Source organism: Petaurus breviceps, unplaced genomic scaffold (assembly GCF_028583685.1).
Source record: "Petaurus breviceps papuanus isolate PSGF00001 unplaced genomic scaffold, PetGlider_PUasm1.0 91133, whole genome shotgun sequence".
NCBI classification, from domain to species: domain Eukaryota; kingdom Metazoa; phylum Chordata; class Mammalia; order Diprotodontia; family Petauridae; genus Petaurus; species Petaurus breviceps.
In genome coordinates this window covers 64923736-64940151 of record NW_027187419.1, presented here as the reverse complement: position 1 = coordinate 64940151, position 16416 = coordinate 64923736, and the positions used below count along the sequence as shown (strand labels likewise).

The 16416-nt window shown below is 41.6% G+C and overlaps 1 long non-coding RNA gene across 2 annotated transcripts in view; it reads left to right on the top strand.

The window, feature by feature from the left end:
• The window catches only part of LOC138155443 (uncharacterized), a 64931-nt gene that overhangs the window by 22871 nt on the left and 25644 nt on the right, over window positions 1–16416 (top strand). The window contains exon 3 of one of the 2 annotated variants that reach the window (XR_011166831.1): window positions 5386–5665. This is a non-coding gene — a long non-coding RNA (uncharacterized lncRNA). Of the gene's footprint in view, window positions 1–5385; window positions 6821–16416 lie in introns of those variants that run through there. The other variant, XR_011166830.1, reaches the window with a different exon arrangement.

Here is a 16416-nt window from a genome sequence, read left to right as displayed (position 1 = left end):
TTAAGTGTCTGAAGCTGGATTTGAACTCAAGTTCTCCTGACTCCAGGGCTTGGTGCTCTATTCACTGGGCCACCTATCCGCCCTGATTTTTTTTTTCTTTACAAATTTAACTTTTCTGTTCCTGAGATTGTACCTGTGACCCTGGCCTTATCTCCTGAAAGTGACCTTAGGCTCAAGGCTCTTTTGTATCCAAGTCCACTGAAAACCCATACAGCTTACAAGCTTCCATCTATGAGTTTCTTTTAACCAAGCATGGGAATAAAAAATTCTCCCCAAGCAAACAGGGATACACTCATACAGGTTACCACATCACCAGGGGGGGAAAAGGCTTCACACCAGGAACATGCATAACCAGGGAACATGCATATCCAAAGGGAAAATTTGTAGCCAAGGCAACTCAGGTCTTAGGTGACATCCTTGTTGGAACCCTCTTCTCCTTCCAGATACTTCTGCTTTCTCCCTCTGGTCATCACTTTCCTAGTGGTGAAGTCACACATATGTTCTCTGCTTCTTTCTGCTCTTGTCTCTACTGAGCTGGTCTCCACTGGTCTGTAGCTGCTGTGCTGTGCAGTCTCTGCCCCCAGCAGCTCTTACAGATCATAGCCCCAGGGGTTCTCTCCCTCTTTTATAATTTTCCCTTTGGGCCATACACCTATGCAGCTAGCTAGAGAAAGCCCTTAGGCTTTTGAACCGAACTCCCAGGCTGCCGTTCATATAGCTTCAATTTAAACTATTTATTTCAGTTGTGGTCAGAAAATTCTTTTGAACTCCTATCAAACCCCAGGGTACCTGGGATCCTTATAAATCCTTCTAGAAGTTCTGCTTAACTAAAACTGCAAAGCACCTAGCTAGAATCTGGATGTGTGAATGGGAGATTCATTTCAGGCCCTGTTGTTTTTCAGTTGTGTTCAACTCTTTGTGACCCCATTGGGGTTTTCTTGGCAAAGATACTGGAATGGTTTGCTCTTTCCTTTTCCAGCTCATTCTATAGATGAGGAAACTGAGACAAACAGTGTTAAGAGACTTGTTCAGGGTCACATAACTAGTAAATGTCTGAGGCCAAATTTGAACTCAGGTCTTCTTGATTCCAGAACAGGCACTATATTCCCTGTGCCCATCATGTACCAGGTCTATGTAAATCACCTTAGGAGCAAAACTAGACAGGGGCTGGTAGATGATGCTGGTGACCTTTGTCCTATTTCCCTTCAGCAACCCATTTCCAACGTTTTGAAGTTGATTAACTTGGTCCTACTTTCCACCAGCAACCAAAAATCATACTCCCTGAATACAGACTTTCTCTAATGACCTATTTCAAAACTTCATGATAGCACAACCATGACCCTGAATTCTCAAAGGGTATGCCCCCAGGGTACAAGTTGTAGTTCCTATCAACTAAGGCTTGCAATAGCTATCTTGGCATAAATATATCCTGTGTCTGTTATTGTAGAGAGGTCCAGCTAACTTAAGAAAGACTTATCACTAAAGGGCGGGCCGGTCACTAAGTAATGAATTTGGAATCTATGACAACTGAGGAAGATGGTCTGGTAAGATGTGAAGGGAGTAACAGTACTGATGAAATCATAGATCTTTTTTAAATGTTGAAGAATATCTTAGATACAGCACTTTGTACTTTTCAAAGGCCTTTCATGTCCATTACTTCACTTAGTCCACAGGGTTGGATATAAGTAGGATCACTTGAATGTGTCCTCAGAGAAGGACCTTAGAAACTACTGAACACAGATATAGAGCTACCACAACATTAAAAAAAAAGTTAGTACTTCCAAGGACTACTGCAGCTTGTTTTTATTCACTCCAAGATGAGAAATTTAAGTGGTTAATTTGGGTGAGTTTTCATTTATGATTCTCTTCCTCTTCATCTCTCCTTCTTGGCTTCCTTTGAAGTCTTAGCTCATATCCTAGCTTCTATGAGAAGCCTTCCCTTGTCCTCCTTAAGGCTAATGCCTTGTCTTTAAGACTCTACGGTTTATCCTGCATATGTCTTGTTTGTAAGTAATTATTTACATGTGGGTTCCCCCATTAGGCTGTGAGCTATTTGACAGCAGGGACTGGCAACCTTTCTTTGTATGTCCAGAACTTAGCACAGTGCCTGGCCCATAGTAGGAATACATAATAAATACTTGCTGACTTGACACTTTTCCTTATATACTTTTTTCTGAACAGGTAATTGATATCCTTTGGAAGTTTCACTACACTATTGGCATCATTACTTTACCTGAAGCACTTTATCCACCAGTGTGTTTTTGGAAGTTAAGTGCATGGTGGGAAGGGTAATGTTTATCTTGGAGTTAACTAGACTTGGAAACCAGAATGCAGTGACTTTAACACTAACTGTGATATATTACCTCCCCATTTGGGATTCCAGACCTCAGGTATACATGTTAAGCAGCAGTAAATTTAAAAGGTTAAAGAACTACGTGTGAATGAGAAGAAAGGAGAAAGGGGAAGAAAGCAGAATAGCCATTTTCCATTATTTTAAATGAAGTCAGAGCTGGTAAAGTGTAATTTATCACCCTAAGGAAGCTTTACAATTCCATCCTCCATAGCTCTCTTGCCCACTACTCTGCTAGGTGAGCTAATGGTGGTCATCAGCAATGTATGACCAACCTCAAATGTAACCTTTATATGAGCTGAAAATGGAATAAGGCGTAAAATATGGGACTTTTGGCAGCCTCAATTGAATAGCATGTGGAATGATCACAATGTGTTTGGCCTCAACAAATAGATAATAGAGGGTAAGGAAGGGAAAAAAAAACCTACCCCAGTATTTTCTGTTTAGCTGAGGCAGTGACTTTATTTCTTATTATTGACAACAGGCCATTGGCCATTCATATTTTGCTTTAAAGTTTTTGAAGTTCATTATATAGATAATCTCATTTGAACTTTTCACAACACTGTGAGGTGGGTACAGGGATTATCCTCTTTTTCAGATATGGAGACTAGACCTCCACGGGGGGTCTGTGGCCAAGGCAAATAGACAGCTGACACAGGTGTCACTGGCATATTACATATACTGTAGGAAATGTACACACATGGGGATGGATGGGCACAAGAAAGGAGAAAAAGTCATAAAGCCATAGTTGTAGAGCTATGGGAATTTAGTAGGGAAGGGAAGTAATAATGGCAACATTTCTAAAGGGTATCAATTACCTCAAGTTCAGAAAGAAGTATATAAGGAAAAGTGTCAAGTCAGCAAGTTCTGGGCATACAAAGAAGGTAATTTAGTATAATCTCTTCGTTTTACAGATGAAGAACCTGAGATCCATCGGGGTGAAGTGTCTTGCCCAAGGTCACACAGGTGGGAGGTGACAAAGCTACAATTAGAACACAGATCCTATGACTCCATTTTCATTGGGCATCCCTGACCTTCCCTACTTTCTAGCTCCTGCCATCTCCTGTATTAGGATGTAAGATACTTGAAAGAGGAGACTATCTGTCTATCCAAAAGATCTATCTATCTACCTATCTACCTACCTACCTATCTATCTGTCTATCATCTATCTATCTATCTATCTATCTGTCCATCTGTCTTTCTACTATACCATTGTGGTATTGGCTAAAGACATAATAACTGAAGCACAAGGGATTTTTTTTTTGAGGGGGGAAGGTAAGGCAATTGATGTTAAGTGACTTGCCCAAGGTCACACAGCTAGTAAGTGTCAAGTGTCTGAAGCTGGATTTGGGCCAGTGCTCTATTCACTATGCCACCTAACTGTACCACCCCCTTTTTTATAGTTACCATTATATCGGGTAATATAATGGTAAGCTCAATCAATCATAGGCAGCACATTTTTACTTCAAGTAGAAATTGTCTTTCAAGGGAATTCTGGGCAATTTCGTATTCAGATATTATGGTTTTAGGGGAGTATTGGAGCAGGGGATAGGGAGAAGGGAAGAAAGCCTATAAAGTTGCTCGTGTCTTTACAGACTCTTATTTCATCTCCCAGCTCCAGTCTGGGACTCTGGGGTGATCAGGAGACTGATTTTTATATTTTAAAATTTATTATTTTTTGCAATGGGAAACATCTCTTTGCTAGCATGGGAACCTATTTTTGGAAATGAAATTAGGAATAGAATATGAGGGATAAGAACTAGGAAGGGACCCAAAAATAGGTGAACTTGCCTCCCATCCCCTCTACAACCATTCATTTCTATGATGTCTACTTAACATTCTTTAAAACTTCCCCATTTTTAGTACTTTCAATCTTCTGATAATATTAAAGTTCTCCATTAAAAGATCTAGGAGGTGGTGCTAACCTCACTTGTTAACACCTTGCCAATTGGCCCAGATTAATTAAATAAAGGCTGGGACTACGGTAGGCACTAATCTCTCTGCTTAATGACTTGGTCCCTGAAGCAATTAATCAAGGAGGAATAAGGTCACCTTTTAGGTCTGGGAGTAATAATTCCTTTCAAAGCTAGCCCTATATGTAGAGTGAGTTGATAGGCTCAAGAAATGCCTCCTTGCTTCCAATTATCTCCTCTTCTGGTCTATTAGAGAACCTGAAATTCCAACATGAGAGTCATTTATTTGGGTTAAGGCATCATAACTACAGATGGCCCCTCTTAAAATCAAGTAGGAAAATACATTCATTTATTAAGAGCAATCAATATACTGTTAATGCATAATTTATTCAGGGCCTAGAGGGAATGGTGTAGAACAGGTAAATTTTGATAGAAGATGAGAACTATGTAAAGTCCAAGATAGGATACTTCTTAGATATTACAGGGAGGAGGAATACTAGGTAATTATATAAGTAGAATGAGAAGACAGAGCCTATATTCCTAATCTTCAAAATGGGAATAATATTATTTTTACTGCCTAACTCACAGGCTTGTTGTGAGGTTCAAATGAGATATGTGAGAATTCTGTGAACATAAAATACCATACAAATGTAAAATAACAAAACAACAATAATGATAATGATGATAGCAGATGGAGGGACATGCAAATGGTAGAAAGAGCACTCGGTTTGAAATCAGGGGACCTGGGTCAAGCATTAGCTATCATTTGCTTGGAGGCTTTTATACTTTTGTAGGGATTATTTTGACCTCAGTCTTCTAGAACAAGGCTGGCTACATGTCTCCAGTGGGGTTTTAGGAGTATCCCCTAGGAATTAGGAATGTTTGTTTATAATACTGTCAACTCGGTAGTATATTACTAGCATAGTTAGGCAGTAACGATAAGCAACCCAGTTCACTTTAACCAGTTGACACAGATTAGCTTTTACAAAGAGATATTTGTTGTTTGTCCTTCATTTTGAAGAGGACCAATGACATCACCAGGTGATGTCTTGACCTATTTGTGGAATTGGATTTAAGTGAGGCAGAATTGCACAAACTCATCAGCCTCTCTCTCTTTTCCAGAGTCATGGAAGTGCAGTGGCAAAACAAAAGTCAGGACAACTGGTGATTGCCCAGGATGCAGTGGATGACCATGGCATCTTCCATATCTGACCAAGCTCTAAATATTCCACAGTGCCTGCTTAAGCCATGTTCATGGCCATTGGAACAAACTGTTTTCACCTAGAGAAAGGCAATCTTCACATGCTTGGGGTTGATACCCCCTAACTCCTGGGTTTGAGGCTTGTCAGTTACCTACCCTCAACCTGATTTAGCTGGTCTGCCAAGATGATTTTAGGTGGAGGTAAGGAAAAACTTTTCTAAGAATGAGCAGAATGGGAGAGAGTGAGCTCTCCATCTATCACGTGGTGGCCAGACCGCCATTTGTGAGGAATATCAGAGAAAGTGTTCTTGCTCATGTGTGGGTTGGATCAGATAATCTTTGACGCTCCTTCTTCCCCTGAGGTTCTGTGTCCAGGATAATGAGATGGATAATAAGGCATAACCATGCCTTAGAAGGACTGCATGAAGGAACTAGGGATATTTAGCCTGGAAAAAAGAAATCATGGTCTTCACATACTTAAATGGCAAAGGGATTAGAACTGTTTGGCTTAGTTAGCACCAGTGGGCATAACCTGGACAGAATGGGGCAGAGGTTATAGGGAGGCAGATTTCAGCTCAATATAAGGAAAAACTATATAAAAATGTGAGTTCTTGGGTCTCAGAAGGCAGCACAGTCCTCATCAATGGAAGTCTTCAAGTGGGGACTGGAAGTTGTAGAGAGCAGTCCTGCTTTAAGTCTGACTTGGAATGGATGATCTCTGAGGTGCTGAACAGTTCTAAGAATCTGTGAAATTGATATTCTGGGTCAGAAAGATAGTCCACTATCCAGCCCAATATTCAGTTTTCAACACTCACCATAGGGGGTATATCTTGGGAAGTCTTCCTAGATTAAAGATTGCATATCTAGGGCGGCAAGGTAGTGCAGTGAATAGAGCATTGCCCTGGAGTCAGGAGGACCTGAGTTAAAATCTAGCCTCAGACACTTGACACAAAAAACTAGCCATGTGACCTTAGGCAAGTCACTTAACCCCAATTGCCCTACCTTTCTCCATAAAAAAAAAAGATTAAAAAGATCACATATCTATTATATTATGTACATATTGCATATATGTTATATATATTATATGTATATAATTTTTTAAAACTTCAAGCATTATAGCAGAAGTCTATAGTTAGCAATAATATGATGTAGAGCTGTATTTCTGTTCCTTGAGACCTAAAACTGGAATAATGCATTATATGTAATGGTACAAGTTTTGAGAGAAAGGGAAGCTAGGAAATACTAATTATATTTATATTTTTAAAAGAATATTATTTTATTTTTGATTTATGGACTAAAGCAAGCATTTCTATTACATGGTGCAATAAAAAAGATGATCATACAGGAAACTGAAAATCTACAATGCACTGCTTGCTATTTCTTTCAAATATACAAAATTATCATAAACATTTTTTTCTCTCTCCCCCCGCAAAATTTTCTCACTCTGTTCCTGGGTTTGCTTCTGTAAATAGAAGACGGTTACTTTTTCTTTATCTCTTAGAGATAGATGAGAAATTAGGATCATAAGATCACAGATTTAAAGTTAGAAGAGAGCTTAGTGGCCACCTTACAGTACAAGCCCCACATCTGGTGGATGAGGACTTGTTTAAGGTAACATAAATCACAGAGGCAGGATTTGAATCCAGGCTTGTGTGACTCTAAATCCATCATTCTTTTCCTTACATCACACTGACATGCTAGAAAAAGATGCATAGTTAGCTTGGGAAAAGGAAGACAATTCCTCAAAAAGTCATAGGCTGATCCCTTGTCCTAGGGGCCCCACCCCCAAGCCCCAATTAGATTTTCATCTCTCAGTGCCACACTGCCATCCCTATTTGGTTTGTTATGGTTTAATACCCAAGACTGTGAACCAGTCTCTCTTCCTGGACATTTTAGGAAACTATTGGAGGTAAACTACATTGTTTGAGGTCCATGGTTGGGCTCACTGTTAGAGCAAAGACCAGAGCTTGCCACAGCTGCTGAGCTAGGTAGGGAGCAAGGCTTTGTAAAAGTCTCTTCCATTCCCCCTCAGTTTTACAGGGATTATTGTCCTCCCAGAATTGTTACCAAAATCCAGTTAAAAAGCTCATTTATAAATTTAGTACCTTGATTCTCCACCCTCCCAACTTTACTCTCAATTCTTACCCTGTCAGTCAGTCAACAAGCATTTATTCATTCATTTATTTATTTTGCCTTTTTTTTTTTTGAGGGGCAATTGGGGTTAAGTGACTTGCCCCATGGCTAGTTTTTGTGTTAAGTGTCTGAGGCCAAATTTGAACTCAGGTCCTCCTGACTCCAGGGCCAGAGCTCTATTCACTGCACCACCTAGCCGCCCCAACAACAAGCATTTATTAAGATGGGTCTTCCTGAGTTGAAATCTGAGCTCAGACACTTACTACTGGTGTGACCCTGGGCAAATCACTTAACTCTGCCTCAGTTTCTTCAACTGTACCATGAGCTGGGAAAGGAAATGGCAAACCACTCCACTATTTCTGCTAAGAAAACCCCAAATGAGGTCATGAAGAGTCAGACACAATTGAAAAAATGAACACACACACACAATATATATATATATTCTAGGCACTGCTCAAATACTGGGGGACTCGGAGAAAGGCAAAAAGATGATCCCTGCCCTGCAGGAGCTCACAGACCAGTGGGGGAGACAATCCACAAACAACTGTGTAAAAAAGCCATAGACAGTATAAATTGGAGATAATTAACAGAGGGAAAGTCTAGCATGAACAGAGACCAGAAAAGCCTTCTTATAGAAGGGGAGATTGTAGCTGGGACTTGAAGGAAGACACGGAAGTGGCGATATGGAGGGAGACTCAAAAAATAGCCACCAGATGTCTGAGCTGATCAAAGTTGGGATTAATTTCTTTTAGTACTAATGAAGAATTGGCACCTCTCTCAGGAATAAAAACAGTATCTGGATGCCTTAAACATGACTGGAATCTGGAAGATTTCCAGGTGCCTTACCTGGCTGCTGTGGTACCTCTGGTCTGATCTGCTTGTCAGGAAGCTTCCACTCTGTGGTTTTTTTCCTCAGATGTTGTTTTCAATAGATTCCAAAGGCCAGGCAATGGAGATTCAAAAGAGGGAAAAATTGGAGGCTGTGAAGTTGCCTGATGGAAGGAGCCGGCCCAGTGCAGAGCGGAAGTCACCAGCCTATGTATGGGGTAGTCACCCCCGAAATAGTAGCTCTGCTGTATTTTTAGTCAATGCTGCCTGGGGCCATAAAGCTTTTCCAGAAAAAAGCTTTTTTTTTTTTTCTTTTACCTGTGGAATAAGAAATGGGGACAGCTGATATTCTCTAGTAATAACTGAAAGGTCAGCTTTTTCTCTAAGGAAAAATAATTGCCAATGTTTCTGCAGTAATTTACATTTTCCAAAGTATTTTCCTCACCATAGGATGAAGAGGCAGTAGTACCAATCAATCAATAAAGGTTTATTAAGTACCTACTGTGTGCCAGGTGCTGTGCTAAGTGCTGGGGATGCAAAAAGAGGCAAAAAGTTCCTATACTCAAGTGACACAATGGGTGTCTAATGGGTGACACAACATACCAACAAATATATATAAAGCAAGTTAAACGAGGAATAAATAGGAAATGAATATGAGAGCAGGCACTAGAATTAAGAGGGGTTGGGGAAGGCTTCCTGTAGAAGGTGGGATTTTAGTTGGGACTTAAAGGAAGCCAGGGAGGTCACTAGTCACAGTGGAGGAGGGTGAGCATTCCAGGCTGCAGTCCAGAGAATGGTGAACTCTTCCAGCCTTCACTGTCCCTGGTTGAATTAACTAACAACCCCTGGTCAACAAGGTGAAAAATCTTTGTAGTGAATAATAATAATGGTAATAGCCATAGTGCTTTAAGTTTTGAAAGTCACTCTCCAATTCCTCTTAATTCCAGTGCCTTTACTTAGTAAATTATTTATTATTTATCCTATAGATAGCTTGCTTTGTATATATTAGTATGCAAGAACCCTTCTGCCCCCCAATTAGACTGTAAGCTCCTTGAGGGCAGGGACTGGGTGTTTTGTTTTGTTTTTTGCCCCTTTTTCTATCCTTAGCACAGTGTCTGGCACATATAGAAGCTTAATAAATGTTTATTGATTGATTAATATTATTTCATATGATTTTACAAAGCAACCCTCTGAGATAGATTCTATTATTATCCCCATGAGGAAATAGAAGGTTTGAGTGACTTGCCTAGGGTCATACAACCAGTAAGTATCTAAGGTAGTATTTGAACTTAGATCTTCTTGACTTCCTGTAGTCCATCCTATAAATAGACTAGAATAGACCCTAATTTCATGAAATAATAATAGCATGCATTTACATATAAAACACCTTCTACACACCATTCCTGTGAGGTGGGTAATGCAATCAAGCATTATTATTTCATTTTCAGATGAGGAAACGGAGATCCAGAGAGGTTAATTGTTTGGCCCAGGATCTTACAGCTAGGCTCTGCAAAGAGTCAAAATGACTATAAGACCAGTGCACTTTCTATTACACAAAAACATGGCTCAACTTCTGAGCTAGAATTCACTGAGGCATGGATAGGCTTCCTCTGACTGTTTTCAAGACTGCCTTAGTTTGGGGCTTAAAATCAACTTCCAACTGGGGGAGCCATTCTGTCCTATATTGAGTCCTGAAAAGTAAGGGACTTGTAGCCACAGAGGAAAGCCTTTAAAAGGTTCTATCTTGTGTTGTGTTATCAGGGATCTCTTTTTTCTTCCAGTCTTGTGTACTCTTGGATCAAGACAATTTTATTTCTTCCTAGGAATAGTCATTTAATAAGGCAGCTAGATGGTGTGGTGGGTAGGGCACTGGACTTGGTATCAGCAAGACCTGAGGTCAAATCAGAGCTCACACATTAGCTGTGTGACCCTGGGCAAACCACTTAACCCCTATTTGTCTAGTTCCTCACCTAGAGATAAGAAATGGCAAACCACTCCAGTATCTTTGCTAAGAAAACCCCATGGAGGTCACAAAGAGTCAGACATGACTGAACAACAACAGAGACTACCTAACCTGAGAGAAGAGGGAGGAGAAAGCAATATCTTCGGGATTTCCCTAACATCCAGAAGTAGCAGGTGGCAGTTAGGCAGGCCTTACAAAAGCTTACTGGAAATTTCCTCAGCTGTCAAGAGGTAAAAAAAAAAAAAAGTCCATATATATATTCACAAACCCCAGAGGATCTGTTACCTTGGGACAAGAGTCTGCAAATTCTCAATTTGGCAACCATAAACTCCCCACCCCCCCCACCCCCGCCCAGTCCCCTAATTTTACAGATGAAGGAAACTGAGACAAACTGAGGTTAAGTAATTTGCCCACGGTCACAGAGTTCCTTAGTGTCTGATGTCTGATTTGAATTCAGGTCCTCCTGACTCCAAGCCTGATACTCTATCCCCTGCCACCGAATATTTAGTATTTGAGGATTTACAGTGTTATCACAGATATATAATGAGGGTGGGATGGGGTTGGGTGGGGAGAAGATAAACTATAAACATAGAAGGATTAAGGGGAAACTGGTGGATAGCCTGTGTACTCTATTAGTATTAACAGAATGTCACTTAGAGGAATCCCCTGTGTCTATTATAAAACTTGCAGGTTAGGGAAGACTACAGGAAAGTTAAATTTTAAGTTACAAATTAATTTAAAAATTAAGGTACATAACTTCTTCACAACAAACCCAGGAGTTAGGAAATAGGCTTCTCTCTCAATTTTTTTTAAATGGAAAAGGACACATGCTCTGAGAGATTAAATGACTTGCTAGCAGTTACATAGTGTGACAGCTAGGATTGGAACGGAAGGTGTCTGACTTTGAGTCTAGGTCAGTTGCAACCACACCTTGTAGCCTGTTGTCATGATCTTTATCATTAATAACATGAAAGTCAGCATGATGTAGTGGATAGAGAACTGGCCTAGCCATAGAAGTCACAGCTTTGAAATAAACTAGGTGGGCAAGTAGGCTGCAGAGAAAGGGCCTGGTCCTGCCTTGGGAGAGGGGATTACCTCCATCGAAGTGCCCTACCGATTCCTAGGAAAGCCCAGGTTTAGTCCCTATAGCCCTATGGATAACAAACAGAAAAGGGGTTTCTTATAAAAGGGCCCTCTGCTTTCTTTCTTGTGAGTTTCTAAGACGGTGTACTTGATTCAGCAGAGACCGAAAGAAGTCCCGTGACCTTATTTCCAAGAACGCTCACACTTGCTTTAAATGGAAAATAACATTTCCCAGTCATAAACATAACTGGAGCTTTGTTTTATGGACATTAGAAAACAAGCGACTGCCCAGCCGCTGAAAAGAGAAACTTTAGGATGCCCCCAGGCAATGACAAATGCTACTGTTTGTTGTGCAATTTTCAGGGAAATCATATTGAACTGACAAGTTATCCAGGCTTTTAATTAAAAAAAAAAAATTGTTACATCGGTAATAAGCTCGATCCTTTTAACAAGTATCAACCACGGGCGGCAACCCATCACATGCGCCACTCATGCGGGGAGGCGCGGCCACCTCAGCAATCATTAACTAAATGTCTGCCACAAGTGCATTACAGGCGATTTTTTTTTAAGTCCGCATTTATAACAAAATCAGTAGCAGGATTCCCAGAGTACAGAGGGTAGACTTTCTCCCTCTTCCTCTCTATGGCCAAAAAGAGCCACGTGTTAGGGACCAGAGTCCCCTTAAGGGCTACCTACCCGCCCCACAACTGGAGCATTAAGGACCAAAGGGAGCGACAGGCAGTCAGCCTCCCCTCACCCCAACCTGGGATAGTCCCTCCCCAACCTGGGATGGTCCCTTTCCCCAGGCTCGCCTGATCCTCCAGGAGGGGAGGGGCCACTCTCCCTTTTCCCACAGTTAAAAAGAAAATGCTGGGAAAGCAGGGTGGTGGATTGCAGTGTTGTGACTTTAATTAAGCGGCGTGCCCCTTTCCTCTTAGCATAGAGTTAATCCAGGTTTGGCAGCCCGAAGGGGTGCACTGGAGGTGGTGGACCCCTGGCTCCATCTGGTCACCCAGAGGTGACAAATAAAACCAAGAGCTGAAGTCCTTTTCCTGGTAAGAACAACAGAAGTCCAAGGGACTGTGCATCTGGACTTTCCTCCTGGCTCTGCAGTGTGTCTTTGTCTGACTTCGGGAGTCTTACTTTGTAACCTTTCATATGCATGGATGGGATTTTTAGTGGGAGAGGTAACTAACCGTGGTGATCGCGAGGACTTTGGGATCCTTTCTAGAGAAAAGGGCAGGCTAGATAACAAACAAACCCAGACTTTTGTCCTCAGAAGCTGATTGTGAATTTTTGGCCTAGATAAGTATTCAGTCCCTGTTATTACACAGAACATCTTTCCCAAAACACTGTGTAATAAACATGCCCTTTGTTCTGATAGAAAACTTCGAGGAGGAGAGGAGAGCTGGTTTTTATTCTTTCTGGTATTTTGCGGCCATGTTTAAGGGAGAAGGGAAACTTTAACTATTTTCTGGTTCCTTGAGATCGTCAGAAATTAAGATTTGGCCGCAGGACTTTCGTTTTGAGCTTTCCCATCAAAAACAATTAACATGGGACTTGGCAGGGAATCACACTAGGTTGATTTCAAGTGTCCCGAAGGATTTAACTATTGAAAAAAAAAGATGCTGGGATATAGGGCAACCCATGTTTGACCAGAGATTTTCAATGCATAGAGTAGGTGCTTAGTATGTATTGAGCTGAATTACTTGTTGGGGCAATTGCCAGTTATTTAAAGTGCCAGTGTTAGACAACTGACCTTCTGGGTGGGCGGGCTCCCTGTTGCAAAGTCTAGAGAAGCAATCACTTGTGTGAATGGCTGGAGAAGCCTTGTGGCATTAACCTCTCAGTAAAACGAAAGGACGAAGATTCAACCGCATAACCCTTTGTTTTTAGAGTAGAGCCAATTTAAAATATTTGCAGGAGCGTGCACCTGAATTCCATTTAATTATATCTCTTTCCCCCCCCCCCCCTTTTTTTCTTCCTTCTCTCACCACAAGTTCTCACAGCAGCAAAAGTAATTAAGGGAGTGAAACTGGTAGGATTGCATGACTGTCTTCTAAGTTCCATCCTGCCCCTCTGGGAGGCCGGTTTGATCTGGCTGCCTCTTTTTCGCCTTTGTAAAAGGTTACCTTTCCTCCCTTTCCCTTAACTCCTGGTGCTCCACCCCGATCAACTACTTTCTGAAATAGGGGACCTTTTTATGCTTCACAATAGAAAGATTTAATGAATCACCTATTCTCGGCTTGTTAGGACAGTTCTTGGAAGGAAAAAAGCTATGCTGGGTGATGCTTTGTCTAGAAGAGCCAGTAAGTTAAGACTATCAGGGAATGTGTTAATTAGGTCAGTTCTTCAGCCAAAGTATGCTGCTACACCTCCTCCAACTGGATGAGATAGTCTCTCTGATACAATTTAGTGACCATAGTGATCTCTTGCCTCCAGTAAAGGCAATGGACACAAAGCTAACAGCCTACCTAATCTTTTAGCAGGGAGGGGAGGGAATAAGCATTTATTAGGTGCCTGCTGTGTAGGCTGGGATAGCTAGGTGGTTCAGTGGATAGAGCACTGGACCTGGAGTCAGAAAGACTGGAATTCAATATGACCTCGGACACTAGCAGTGTGACCCTGGGCAAGTCACTTAACCCCTGCTTACATAAAACTGGAGAAGGAAATGGTAAACCACTCCAATGTCTTAGCCAATACCTCCCCTCTCTCCCCCACACAGTTGGATCACAAAATTGGACTAGACTGAAAAACAAATGTGCCAAGTACTATGCCTTATACTATACAAATATTATATGGTTACTGTTTCACAGATAACACATAGGACACACTGGAGTTTTCAGACTCCAGCCTCCAACAGATTCACTCTTGATCTGGTCAGACAGGCCAGACAAACCTTCAAAGGGTTTAATAATCAGCTTTATTCTAGTCTAATCTCAGAAAGGTTGCTGATAATGGAAGAACCAGCTCTTATAGTTAATCACCCTCCTCTCAGGGGCAGGCGAGAAGAAGGGACAACTAACCCTATGCTCCATGGTGTCAGTTGAGACAGGCACAGCTTGTGGACTCCCCTAAATCCCCTCAAGCCTTTATGGGGGCCAGGCAAGGCACACACAGATTCCTGAATGGGTTCCCCGTGGTTTTCCCACTCACTGACCAGTACCCACTTGGTTTATAGGGCAACAGACAAAGAAGGCATCTTGCCAACATTAAGGTCAAGATTTAACTTTAGCAATATCATCATTCTGCACAAGAGTAGTAAATATCAATTATAGCACTGCCTATCACTATGATTCTAGGAATTACTACCTAGGATACTTGGGGCTATTCTGGGAGTTATTATCTAACACCTAGAAACTAGACATTCCCATGGTTATGGATCCAGAGAAACTGAACTCTAAAAAGGATAACAAAATCCTCCTTATAGACAGTTACATCCTCATAGCAATCCTGGGAGGTAGGTGCTATTATTATGCCCATTTTACAAATGAGGAAACTGAGGCAGTTTTGGAGACTTGCTCAGGGTCACCTTGATGTTAAGAGGGTGGTTTTGAAATCAGGATTTCTTGACTCCAGACCCAACACTCTGGCTACTTATATTGCCAATGGAGTAGCCACAGCGGGCTGCTACAAACATGCAGACGTATTCCCAGGTTTGGATTACAGATATATCAGACTCTCTTCTTTGAAGAAAAAACAAAGATATTTATATACCAGAATGCCAAATCCACCATGGTAATAAAGAAGTTGGTACATGTTACCAATGCAGGAAGCACCACCATCCCCAAGCCTTCCCTCCTTTAGGCCTCCCTACAAACAAGCTTTCTTAGGCAAAATTCCCCTCTCTCACTCATGCTAGTTGCTCTGCCTCCCCCCCACCCTCTCTCTTTCTTTTTCTCTCCTCTCTCCTCAGCCTGACTCTCTTCTCTTCCTGATCCACCCTTCCTGTACTCTGGTCATGTTCGGTTGGGTAAACTTCTCTCACACTGAGTTCCTAATTCCCATAACTCAAACTGTGGGCTGGGCCAGAGCTCAAAGCAGGTCACATGGGCCTATTAAGGGGCAGGGAAGATCTCCAAATTCTCTTAATATCGCACTTCTGCACCACCTAACTTCATCTAATGGTCAGAAATCCACCACTGACCTCTTGTAAAGATCAGGAGCCAGAAAAGAGTAATCCTTTATTTTGTCTATTCTTATCATAAAGTTCACTCTTAACTCTTGACTGTTGTCAAGAGTTAAGTGACAATTGTCACTGGGGTCTGCTCTTCAGAGTCAATCACCTTCTAGAAGACGAGTTGAAATCCAACTTCACATATTTTCTAGCTGTTTGACCCTGGATAAGTCACTATGATGGGATGTTAGGACCCCTGGGAGGAAAAGACCATGTCTTTGAAAGCAACCCAGTCCCTGAATTTTCACATACAATACAGCAGCAAATCACTGGCACTCAGCCCAAGGCATCCAGCCCACCCTAGCCCACTTAGACCACTTAATTAGTTTACTTGATAATCCTTTCACTGTGGTACTTGTCCTACTCCAGACTATTTAATACTCCTTTCACTATTGCACCTGGCCCACCCCAGACTACTTAACCACTCCTTAATCCCATCCAATTCCTTTCACTGTCCTTTTTGTATGTAAGCATCAGTCTCATCCCTATTAAGTTGCAGGTTCTCTAGGAACCCTGTCTGCTTCTATTGACATTGCAATAAACTATCATTTGACTGGAAAGTTGGAGTGAGTGAATTCATTCCAGGTGGATGCCACCCTGGACCCTGACATTTAGGGGTTCCTAGCAACCCCAAACCATTTCAACTTCACCTCCGGTTGTCTCAGTTTTCTCATCTGTGAAATGAGGATAATAATATCACCTCCCTCCCTAGGGTTGTTGTGAGAAATCTAAGGAGAAAGTGATGGGGTACAGGCTCTGGGAACCCCC